Consider the following 12,609-nt stretch of genomic DNA (forward strand, 5'->3'; position numbering starts at 1 on the left):
TGTGAAAAAACTTGAATTTTTTTATCGGTTTAACATAACAAAAAATAAAATATGTTTTTCTGATAATGTTTTATTATTTAATAATAACAGTTTTACTTTTAGTTGCTATTTATTTTCATTGTTGATTAAAGAAATCATAGATTAAATAAATGTTTAAAACTTTATAAACATTTTAATTGAGAAACGTTTGTCACATATAGAAATAATATACTGAACGAGAGGTTGAGCATTTAGTTTAACCCCTGATTTCACATGACAAAAAGTTTTCAATCGAACTCTATAATTGTATACGCAGCTTTCTCAGACTTTAGAGACTAATATCCCGGTTGCTAATATTGATTATCCTTTGTAATTAATGTGTCAATCTTCCTCCACTCCGGCGAAGGAAGCTAATTGCGGAACGCCTCGTATCTCCTTCAAATTACCGTCGCCCGACGCCGCTGAGATATCGACCGAGAGACGCGCTACGACTACGCGCGAAAATCGCCTCCGATAACTATCGATAAGTTGGGGAAAAAAAAAAAAAAACCGAGAAACTCCACGGCTCCAACTGCCAGATCCATTTCGCGCCAGTTCGATCTCGCTCGAAGGCAACAGTGCCGTAGAACGTAGGCGCCTCGAGGGGGTCGTCGTTCCCCACACGTAGAGAGAGATCGACCGAGTAGTCGTTCGAGCAGCGGTATGAGGGAGGGAGGGATGGCAGCAGGAATCAGGGGAGGAGAGCAACATGCCGAGGACGTCTCGACGATGACTGGTGCATCGTGCCCGAGACGTGAAGCGTAGACGCGTGATTCTCAGAAAAGGGCCAGGCCATCGGGCTCCGTCCGATAGAGTCATCACGTGTCGGCGCTAGAATAGTACTTTTATTGTAACATATCGAGCATGGGGTATCGGCGGTGTGTGTGCGTGTCAGGCGGGAATCGGGCCGATCAGTGGGATATAGGGAAGGGACGCGGGCGCGGGCGCGTTCTTTCAAGCGGGGGAAACCGATTGCGGGGCTAAGTTGTCCCGTACACAGCGGGGATGCTTCGACGCACGATCAGCCGATGTATGATCGATCTGACACGTGGGGCACTGGACCTCACGTCGCACGTACCTGGCGTATTTCGCCTCGTCTTCGGACTCGTCCGGGATCCATGTACAACAATCCTGAGAACCGACAATCCCGTAACAGGACAACACCGCGAGCAGTGCAGTCGGGAATTTGTCGGGAGAAAAGGGGGACGGGAGGTGGATTCGACGTAGCGGGATTGATTGAAATTACACGCGGGGATTACAATCGGGTTTCGGGTACAGGACAGCTCTCGGGGCTGTCCCGGGTTGCTCCGGCAGTATGCGAAAACAAACAGCACGAGCGGCTTCGGAGCAATTTGTAGAACGAAGTATATCTCGCGGCTCGAGGCTGTGTGGAGATTTCGATCGCGGGCGGCTCCGCTGATCAAAAGCGACAGGCTCCTGGTTCCGCGCGCAGGGTTCTAGCAATACCACCGCGGGATTTCATCGCGGAGTCGTAAATACCGATCGCGACGTATCGTCCGTCGTATCGCTTCCCGAACGAGCCTCGTTCTCGGAAAGATCTGATCTGCACGTCCGATTCCGTTGATCTAACGACTCGCGGAGTTGTGCGACCGGTAGACTTTCTACCGGGCGGGCTGCGTCAATTAGTATTCTCTTATAATAGAGAAAAGAGAGTTTGAGCGTGTCTCTCCAGATCTATAACGTTTGAAAAAAATATCTAAGTTTCCTCATATCAACCGACGTCTTATACAGATATTTGAGCTATTTGTATATAAAAAGATTACGTAATAATATAGAATGTAATAATATAGACTGTAACCAAACTAATTTTTATAAGTTTCACATGAGCGAATTAATATCTATAGGTAATATGAGTAATATAGAATTGATGAGAAAAATCACAGGTGCAGAGAGATCAGCGAGTTTTCATCAACAATGACGATGACGATAACGACGACCAGCGACGACGATGACAGCGGCAGATGCATTATCGTAAGTACGAGATTGCGTGTTTCAATTATCCGAGGTGATTCGCCCCGAGGTATGTATGTATACCGGGATTGTCTTCGTCCTAGCTTCCTCTCCCCCAGTTCCATCCTCTCGTCTCGTCCGAGGTCCGCGCGCGAGGAATCGCTTCATCATAATCGGTCATCCGGCGTTTTTCTACGGGCCGGACCCCCTACCGGCACGACGCCCGGATATCTTAGCATCGAAATGCCGCGCTGACAGGCAAAGAATTTGATATCGTGATTAGCTCGTTACGGCATTGTGCGTTAACGCGCTGCAACGACTCCGCTCGATCTGTTCCCTCTCCCTTTTTCCCTCCCGAGAAAGACGGAGCAGCGAACGACGACGACGCTCATCTCGGAGATCCGATACGATTGATTCTATGCTCGGTGTGCAAATAGATGCATCGGCGTTGCCACACAATTTACACGTGGCTCTAATTAGCGTATAATTCGTGCGTGAGTCTGCACCGGCTTGTTTTTATCTCGATTGAATTATCACCGCGAGATGACGCGCAGGAATAACTTTGTACACTTTTGGGAAGCATCAGTAATTAATGTTTTGCAAAAGTTGATTGCTTCCTACAAGAATTACACCGAGAGGAGTTACCGAGACTATCTATTTTATCTTTCAAATCTAGAGGTGGCAGATAAATTAATTAATTTCTCACACAAGTATATAACTGTTATATATTGATTATTTACGATTATTTATATTAATATGTATATTTTGCAGGATAAATATGCAATTGATTCTTTACAAGTCACATCGGAATAAAACGATCGCTGAATGATTTTTAAAGTTTCTCCGTCGTTTGAGATTCATTCATTTCACCTGTTTGCAAAACATCGCGAATGTTGAGCATATCATACTTTTCTCGCGTTATTCTTCAATCGCAGTGTAATATATAACGTGCGCATCGCGTGCGATTAACAGCGGGGATGCTACGCAAAGTGCTACACGAACATTGTATTCTAATGATTAGTGCGCGCGATCGCAATTAACCATATTTTCGCGAGTGAGTGTTGTATATATTAATGCCATAAAAGAGAAACAAAGAAGAAAGAAGAGGAAGCCTGGGAAGCATCAGGCGACGACGGAGGAACGAGAGTACGTAATTCACTATTTATATATTACCATTTGGAGAATTAATCGTTTATAATTATATTTCATGCATGCAACAATTATTTTTCAAAATAATAATTATTTTGCACCCTGTTATAATTTAGATATTTTTATTTTATTTTCGACGTATACAATACTTCAGGTAATGGATTTGTGATAATTTCGTATATATCTAATTGTGAGTTGTCTGCAAAAGTATGTACGTATCAAAAAGAAGATTACGAATAGAAATAAATAAAACATTTCATAAATTCTTGCCTCAAAATGGATGAGCGCACAAATCTTGTGCTTTACAAATTTTGCTTTTTTTCGCCTGTATCGGAAACTATCATATTTTTAATATTTTCACATAGAATATTAATTGCAATTTTGATGTCTAATTAATCTTCAAAATATACTATATATGTCAGTATTATATGGTAATTGTGGGACACCTCGTATACTTCGTAAGTTCGTACACTAAATACATATACATATTCGTGTTTAGAAAGAAATCTTATCTGCTCTCGAAGGCGTGATCTTTTAAATATTATATAAATGGATCTTCAATGAATCGATAATGAAGTAATTTATGATATGCAACGAATGATTGGTCACGAGATTGGAATCGTTGACATTTAATGGAACAAAGGATCGAAAATGACGAACGAGATAACAGTTTCGTCCACTCCTAATTGTCCATTCGGCGAATTAAAAAACGGGATAGACGCGGGTGATTCATTCTTCCCTCCCAATTGAAGCTCCCAATCAGAAGATAGACGGATGCTGAACCTCATCGTATTCTGATCACGATGCTATTCTGGGGTACAAGAGTTGTTGAATAATTCGGTTTTAATATTTCCTCCCCGACCAAAGTAAATGTAAATTATATTTCCAATAATGTATCTTAGCAATAAACACGAACGACAATATTCCATTTGCGGTTCAGTCTCCGTCGCTGTATAGCTGCAAAGTAACCGCAGACCTCAGAAAAAATCCATATTTCTCTCGTTATTAATAATATAACTTATTTTAATAACTACAATATCATTTCGATAATTACTGCTTCTTCTCGGTAACTACTAGAAGCAATTCTTTATAAAGAGTCCATATCAATAAGATTATACAAACTACGCCCACATATTTTAAAAGAGTAATATATATCTAGAGTACAATCAACTTGTACGTTTTCCTAACGCGAAGTATCAACGTCGCACGGAACGCCTATCCCAAAAGTAATAAAGATAACGAGCTACATGATTGCATAACGATTACCGAGAAAGAGGAATGCCACGAGACCCTCCAAGTTTTCCCGAGTCCACTCGCGTCGAACGACGTTCAAAGACTCTCGGTCTTTCGAGCGGGCCGGCCGCGGCGCGGCGCGGCGCGGCGACGCGAGAGGATCTTTAATTCCCGCTGACCGGCGCCCATTTACTTTGCGGTCGGCACTTGCAATTGCAACGGGCCGCGCAAGTCGGTCCCTGATGCGTCCTGCGGTCGAACGTCATCACCGTAGCTCACGCGCCCTGACGCAGGATGCACCTACCCTGCGGGACCTTCTAATATTCGAAATTGCTCGTCCTGGCATGTTTATTTGACGTCGGGGCTGCCGTAGAGAGTCGTCCGTCCTATCTCACCCTACTTCTCTCTCCCCCTCCCGTTCTTTCACTCTCCCGTCTCGCCCTTTCTTCCCCTCTTCCAATTTGCCGGCTGACATTTCTCAACTCCTTCCGTCGCGCCCGCGCGCGTCGTGGTACTCCTTTTTTCGCCTCCTATGTATCCGTCCCACGGGGCCTCCCCCTTTCTTTCCCTTTTCCTTTTCGTCTCGTCTCGTCTCGTCTCGTCGCGTCGCGTCGCGTCGCGGCGACGACGACGGCTTTCGTCGTCGGTTGAAGCGCCAACTGAGAAAAACGCGGTAACGCGCCCGAACGAGGCTGTATTATTGGCACCGGAGCTTGGTGCATTCTACGTCAACTATACATATCCCGACCGCGACGTGCCTGATTCACGTATATATCAGCAGCTGCATCTTATTCATCATCTGATAGACGGAGATGTTTAATTTTAATGAAATATCGCAATATATACTTTTACTCGTATATAACGAGCAAAAATAATGTTGCGCGATTTTCTAAATTCTCTTTTATGCCGATTATCAATGCTACATTTTCGTCGAGGATTCATATTAATTCGAGGAGAATAAACATCTGCGAGAGGAAACCTGTTCGGCACATATCTTTCCGAGAAGTCCCTAAAGAATTCATCGATTTGCTATAAATTATTTTTGAACGATATTGTACAAAGTCATACGGTTGCTTAACTGCACGATGCGAGATAAACCGAGTTCTATCCGTTCGCTAATTACTTGATCATCGTAAATGATTATCTACGGAGGGGAGAGCACCGTTAGGCGACATTGCGGAAACGCTCCTGCCTCTCTACTGTTTAAGTTTAAACGAAGAACAACACCAAATACGCTCGTCTCTTTCTTTTCTGGAGGATGGTTAAGAAAAAAGGAATAAATAATTGCTTGTCGACTCGCGTCTCAAGCAGCGTCGACGCGCTTACGGCGACGACGCTTTTTCCAGGTTTCACGTTAAAATGTAGGATACAGTCGGACGTAGGACAATGCACTTACGTCGTGCGGAACGACAACCGCGGCCGCAAAAGCGCTCGTAACGCGGCGCATCTTTGCATTAAATGCATCGCGCGAACAACGGCGCGCGGCGCATGAATCTAAGATACGTCCGCCGGCGATAAATCGGGTGATATATACGGCAGAGGTGCGATGTTACCTACGCGGCGCGATATCGTCGAACAGATAATTACCAGAAAGTGCATTTTATGAAACCACCGGCGTCAGCTCGCTAATTATAGGCTCCCGGCTCTGCGCGCCGCCCGCTGTTCTCATGCAGATGAGGCGGCTTCTAGGAATCGACGTGAAAGCGAACTACCATACGATCCTAGAGGGGTAAAAATACGATATATCGCCACGAATAATAGCAATTTTTTACGCCAAAATAATAACATATACATATATATTATGCGATAATTGGATGCCCCCTCGGATGCCTCTAATATAGTCTCGATTGTTTTCAGTCGGTTAAAAAGTAATTTATGTGTACACATATACGATCGTTATTGGTTGAGATAGTTTTAAACTGTTCTGTTAGAACTCCTGTTTGCGTCATTATTAAAAGAATATTAATTGCACACTGTGTAAAATTGAAAAACTTGAAAGGGCTACTTTCTTCGCCAAATTTTCAACAAAAATCGATTTTACATTCGCCCAACAATATTTGACTTGAAAAAATGGCGAGAGAAGAATATTGAATCTTTATTGAAATATATCTTAAAGGGAACAAATATTACATGTTTACCGTTTTAGTTTTAAATCGATGCCCGTTTCCGTGACGCGATGAACGATCACCGATTAAACGCATAGCGCGCAGCGGTCGGTCAACACTTTTACGTAATACATTTTTAATTCCGGTATAGGTGCATTGAGCCACGTTCGATATCACTGGCGGATCTGTGGCCGGATATCGCATAGGCACATCTCGGTCGTTAGGCTCCGCGCTTTTTTTTTTGCGAGATGCCACCCGATCCCTATCACTACAAACGAGCGCCATTTGCTCGCGACCCGACGGCGTGGGGTGACGAATATACGAACCCGAATCGGCCTTGTTGCGAGCGAGACTTTGACCACGCGCGGTTTGCGTTCGCTACATATATGATAACGCTCGCATTGACGACGGGATCCTCGTAATTTCGAGAAAGTGCACGAGTTGCGAGAAGTTTCAGTTTGCGAGAGAGATTCGACTTCATTTGTAATTCACTTGACTACATTAATTACGTGATAGCGTGATAGCGTTGCTCTACACCGCGGGTGTCCCGCAGATGATATACTATCATACTATCACTTAGATCTCGTAGAAAATTTATCGTTCCTCGGGTGGAAATTCAATATCTTTTGTCATAATTCTTTTCTATTTTTATATTTGAAAAGAGATTCTTTAAACACTATTTTAAGTTTTAAAGTAAGACTCACCTATAAAATCAATTATTTATTAAATTGATTAGATAACTGAAAAGTTAAGTTCTGTTCGTTTATTTGTTTCGTTTAATTTCTTGACATTAAAAAAAATTAAGAATTTGTAGGTGCCTTCTAAATTATTTTACTTATATATATATACGATGAATTCTTTAGGGACTTCTCGGAAAGATATTTGCCGAACAGGTTTCCTCGCAGATGTTTATTCTCGTCAAATTAATGAATCCTCGATGAAAATGTAGCATTGATAAATCGATAAATTTCATTATCGATATTTGAGTATCGTGAAAATTAAATACAGTTTCAACAAATAAAGTTTAAACCAGAATTTAAGTCAATTCGAGTAAATCTTATTTTAATTTAAAGTTATTAAAAAAAAAATCATTTTAAGAACAGACCAAAAATGTATAAAATAATTTATACAGCAATAAATTTTGCAATCTTTGCAAACAAACAATATTACCACACATTTACGTTGCGTTAATTATATAAATCTCTAAAAAATAACCGTGCTTTCCCTGACGATTCTAAATTCGTTACGCACAACTCCTTCACTTTCGATTTCTATAGAGTCCCGAAAGATAGTTTCAAGGAGACCACAAAAAAATCACCGATGCTCGAGATCGGATGTTCGTACTTGCATTGGCAAGCAGCGAAGGCCCGCCAATTTGCGCTTATTAATTCGAATTATCGCTGCCAAGTGGGTGTCCAGCAGAGGATATTAAAACCTCTGACCTTTAGCAGGATGAATTATGCCGAAGTCTGTCACGGCTAAGGCGTTCTCGTATTTTGCGCCCCATAAAAAATGTTCAACAGGTTCAACGTTCATTCCGTAAAATCGATCTGAGAGATTAGTGTATTCTTCAAACGTATCATTTTTCCATAGATATTTTCTTGTATTTTTTGTAATTTTTTTTCTCTGTACGTGATACAATCAAATTGGAGCATTTTATGTGATGATCGTAAGATTTATTATTAATATACATATTACTGTACGTAAAAGACAGCACACAAAAAATAAATATATGGAGTATAATAATCTGTGAGATCGATCGTATCTTAAGGAGAGGAGCTACTTTAACCCGAAGCAGAATAATAATATTTAAGTATAACAATAATTATTTTTCGCGCGATATTTAATCTCATTCAAAATCGTAATTTTAATTACAATAAAATAAATAATTTTTATATAATCGTAGCAACTATAATATTAATATTAAAAAGTAATTTCGTGTTTTTTTTTCAATCGATGGATATGGTGATTAAAGCAAAAAACGATCGTGATCTCTATTTATTGCTGTCCCATTTTTCAATTAGTTTCACGTAATCAATTTGTGGAAAATCCATCGTGCAAAGTAATACTACGGTCACGCGGAATTTACTTGACGAAACTGTCGCATTGCCGGAATGCGATATATCCAGCAGCCATCGGCAGTCATATATTCCATTTATTTCTAGCAATGTAAATTAACTTTGATTTCGCTTTAACTTACTTTTTATCTTCTTCTAGTTTAAAAGAATTAGAAAAAGATAAAAAGAGTAAGTTAAAGCGAGATTAAAGTTAATCAGCATTGACAGAAGCGAGGAAACCTACGTGTTCGTGACGTCGCCCCTCTCCCCTGAGAGCACACAAACAATATCTTTCGCATAACCGAGGTAGAGTAAACTCACCAAAACGGCAGGCCGCGAACCGTCGTCGTTTCCCCAAGTCGAATCGAATTGTCCCTCCGCCGCGCCGGCGCCGCGCCGATCGGCAGCCCTTCTCGGACGCTCCGGAAAATTGCGCGCCAATTGAAGAGCGGGCGATTAACATATAGCGGACGCTCCGTGCAGACACTCGTGTAGACCAGCCGTGACGTCACCACTAGCACTAGCCGAAACCGGGCGAGATCTCCAGGATACGCGCGTCGCGAACGGATCTCGTCGTGTTCGTCGCGCGACGCGGACGCGGATCGCGAACAAGCTCGACGAATGCTCGGAGCCCGCGGAATCCGTTCGACGGGCAGTTACGCGGCGAGTCGCTCGCGGAAATCGCCGAATTCTCGATGGATTCGACGAGCGAAGCGGCGGACCCGACACTCGACTCACCGACCATTACGCGATGTCGCTATTTCATCACGAGGGGGCGGGGTGGGGGGAAATCGATCCGCGCGGCCGAGATCGTTCCGCTGCAAGTTCACGGTGGTCGCGCACCCACAGTGACTCACACCGATGCGACGCGCGTACCCTTCGTCCTTTTATTAATTATGATTTCGTAATGGACGTAATGAATACTCGTATGTATATACGTATACATACAGTAGCGAAATATATATGCGCGACTGAAGCGCATATTACGTATGCTAATTTTATTGATTCACATCAGGCTTTATTCATATCTTTCGACTGGGCGAATAGGTGAAGTCGAGCGTATCGAAAGTCCACGAGAATTGAGATTAAGATAGATAATTAGCTTGTAACGCGATACCTGTCAATCCGTTCCTCGCCACCATATCGAACGGAGTAACTCGATCACTATATTCAGCATTCAGCTATTAGCCGAGTCAACGACGGCACGACGCTAATTGTGACAAACTCGACGTGCTCCAACTCTGCGGAGTTATTTCGGCGAGCTCTTCCGCGCGAAAGCGCGAACACCTCCAACAGACCACGAATATAATGAACTATTGTCGGACGACTCGATTCGTCGACGTTACGCGGTTTCGCCAATAGGAACACGGGATCGCGATCCGAAGCGTTCTGATTTTTAGTTGCAAATTTCGACGATTTTCTTCTTCTTATTGGTGATCTGATATATCATTAAATAGTAATAAAATGTAGCCAACGATATGTACAGACCGAATATTTTCTTAATTTTACATGAAATTTTTTGTATAGGATGCGTCGCATTTTTGAATTCTGAGTCGCTTGTTTTCAATGAGAACGTGAGTTAAGTCTCGAAATTTTTTAGCGGCATTCGTAGTCGCTTGGTGGATAGGGCGGATAGAAATTTCTTATTTACACATATGTGCGTAAACAAATGTCCATATTGTTCTTTATTGTGAAAAAAATACAAAGCTATTGGTTTCTCCCGTACAGCCTGCATTTCGCGTCTTTTTTTTTATTATTATAAAAATATTTTATTATAAAAAAAAATACAATCTCTCATATATATATTATATACGTAAAGGCCGTGGCACATAGAAAAACTTAAGCAGTAAAACTCAAGCAGTAAGCAAATCAGCCAATCACAGTCAAGAACTTAAGGCACGGCCCTAAGCGGTAGCGAATCCATACCGTTGATTTCTTACTGCTTAAGTTTAACTGCTTAAGTTTTTCTATGTGCCACGGCCTTAGCGCTGAATTCCACATCTTTCTTAAACCGTACACCCAGCGCCATCTACCGCAGGGCGAACGAAGCAACGCTCGTTCCGCGGGCGTCGTTCTTACCGACATTGCGGACGCGGTCGGAAGCTCATAAAGATATACATCGTCGGCTGCGATGATAATAATAATAATAATAATAATAATAATGACAACGCGCGACGAGACGGATGCGGAACGCGTAGCAATCTCCGCCCCAGGAACGCCCTCTAGTAGGCTATTGGCCCGATATCCCTAGCCCGGAAAAAGGCTGCCATGGCCGGCGCGACCGGGCGAACGCGCCAATCGGAGCGCGCCTCCGGCAAAACAAAAGGCACGCACATCGCCGTTCTCTCTCTCTCTCTCTCCCTCCCTCCCTCCTTCTCTCTTTCGCTTTCTCTCTCTCTCTCTCTCCCTCCCTCCCTCCTTCTCTCTTTCGCTTTCTCTCTCTCTCTCTCTCTCTCTCTCTCTCTCTCTCTGTCGCTTCGAGAGCGAGTTTCCTCGCGAGAACCGAACAAATGAATGCCGCGCGCGCGGGATGAGAGCCCCCAGGGGTGTCGCGCACCCGGCACCCGGCAAAGGAGGATCGCTCGGGAATCCAGCGACCGCAGAACGTGGTGGATAGAACGGCCGGGTGAGAAACGGGGAAAGGGGGGTTCTCCGAGTTTTTGATGTATTAAAACGCGGGCTCTACGTGACACCGAATGCTAAGTAAGTAGACCTTCACACCGCGCGACGGCTTCGAATCGCGGAGTAGCCTCTCTCTTTTTCTACCTGTCTGCCTTGCCTCGGGCTTGGTCTCATATGCGTTTCTCTCTCTTTCCCTCTACATGTATACATTTCTTTATCATCATCATCATCATCATCGCCCTCCTCGCATACGGCGCGACCGTTATTACCACGCCGTCGCGCTCGATAAATTGGACAGCCCGCTTGAGCGTGACCCGATCATGGCCGGCGATAAGATTTCGATCTACTTAAACGTACCCATCTACATCTAGTACGCTTTATGCCTCGTCGAGATATTGCCGGGTATCTCGCGCTCCCGGCCAGCTGTCGGGACTGTCGAGAGTCGAGAGACGGGACGGGAGGTTGCAACGTTGCATATAAGTGTATCGCAGGCGAATGCAAATTGGCGTCGACGTCGTCTCACGGCTCACGGCTGCTGCGAGTGTTGCGTTCATCGTACAAGTACGTATGCGTTTAACAGCATGCATGCCTACCTCACACCTCACATCTCACGAACGCAACTGTTGATTCTTCGCGGTGCTCGACTCGAATAAATTGATTGTTACTCGAAAGAGCTGCGTGATAATTTCGAGAGAAATTATAAGATGATTTAACTTAACCTAATCTCTTAATCTGGCCCCACGAAATCTGTTTTTATCACATCTGCGGATGAAATATTTGAGAAACAGTGTTATGTTCGCGTTCTCAAGCTGGCTTTAAGCCCGTGTCACACTACGTATCGCGGACACGGATCGGATTGGGATTACGGATCGCGGATCGTAATCCAGCCAATTATAGACGAGCAGCTCATCTGTGATTGGCTGACATCCGATCCGCGTCCGCGATACGTAGTGTGACACGGGCTTTAGACGATCTATAATTTGTATCGGAGTAGAACTTTATTTGCAACTCTACCTGCCGTGCCGTGTAGTTTGTAGTATAAAGAAACATCGGAACACAATCGGTACACATGTGAAGTACATATATTAAAATACGCACATGTATATCGAAATGCACGACATAAAAAAATATAAAATTGCAGGTAGAATGTTTTATCCTGAAGTATGTGACATGAATTATGGATGGTCTGAAGCGCGCGAGCTCCACGCCACACGACGAAAGGCAAGTAATTTTCTACTTAAGTTGCCTCGCGCAAGAGAGCCGGACATGACGGATGTATCTTCTCCTTGGCTAGACTTTTACACCGGAACGGCGCCTTTTACCGGCGCCCGCGATGATTTCTCCGTAGTCATCGCCGTTACTGTTTGTTGTTTGTAGAATGTATAGTCTCTCTCATTTAGCCGATAATCGCTCTTTTCCTCGAGACCTATAATTTGCAACCCGATTGGGCGCCG

The 12,609-nt window shown here is 43.6% G+C and overlaps 2 long non-coding RNA genes across 3 annotated transcripts in view; one reads left to right on the forward strand and one right to left on the reverse strand.

The window, feature by feature from the left end:
• The window catches only part of LOC143906068 (uncharacterized), a 193,815-nt gene extending 184,561 nt beyond the window's left edge, over positions 1–9,254 (reverse strand). The window contains exon 1 of the long non-coding RNA XR_013259436.1: positions 8,855–9,254. This is a non-coding gene — a long non-coding RNA (uncharacterized LOC143906068). The remainder of the gene's footprint in view (positions 1–8,854) is intronic.
• A 1,816-nt stretch (positions 9,255–11,070) lies between these two features.
• LOC143906096 (uncharacterized) lies at positions 11,071–12,377 on the forward strand. Of its 2 annotated transcripts, none has more exons than XR_013259447.1 (3): positions 11,071–11,236; positions 11,454–11,716; positions 12,297–12,377. It is a non-coding gene; the product is annotated as an uncharacterized LOC143906096 (long non-coding RNA). The 2 variants fall into 2 exon arrangements; XR_013259446.1 differs by having other exon boundaries at positions 11,527–11,716.
• Positions 12,378–12,609: the final 232 nt, after the last annotated feature.

The sequence above is a fragment of the Temnothorax americanus genome, unplaced genomic scaffold, assembly GCF_048541705.1.
Source record: "Temnothorax americanus isolate GAGA-0224 unplaced genomic scaffold, ASM4854170v1 Scaffold7, whole genome shotgun sequence".
In the NCBI taxonomy this organism is placed as follows: domain Eukaryota; kingdom Metazoa; phylum Arthropoda; class Insecta; order Hymenoptera; family Formicidae; genus Temnothorax; species Temnothorax americanus.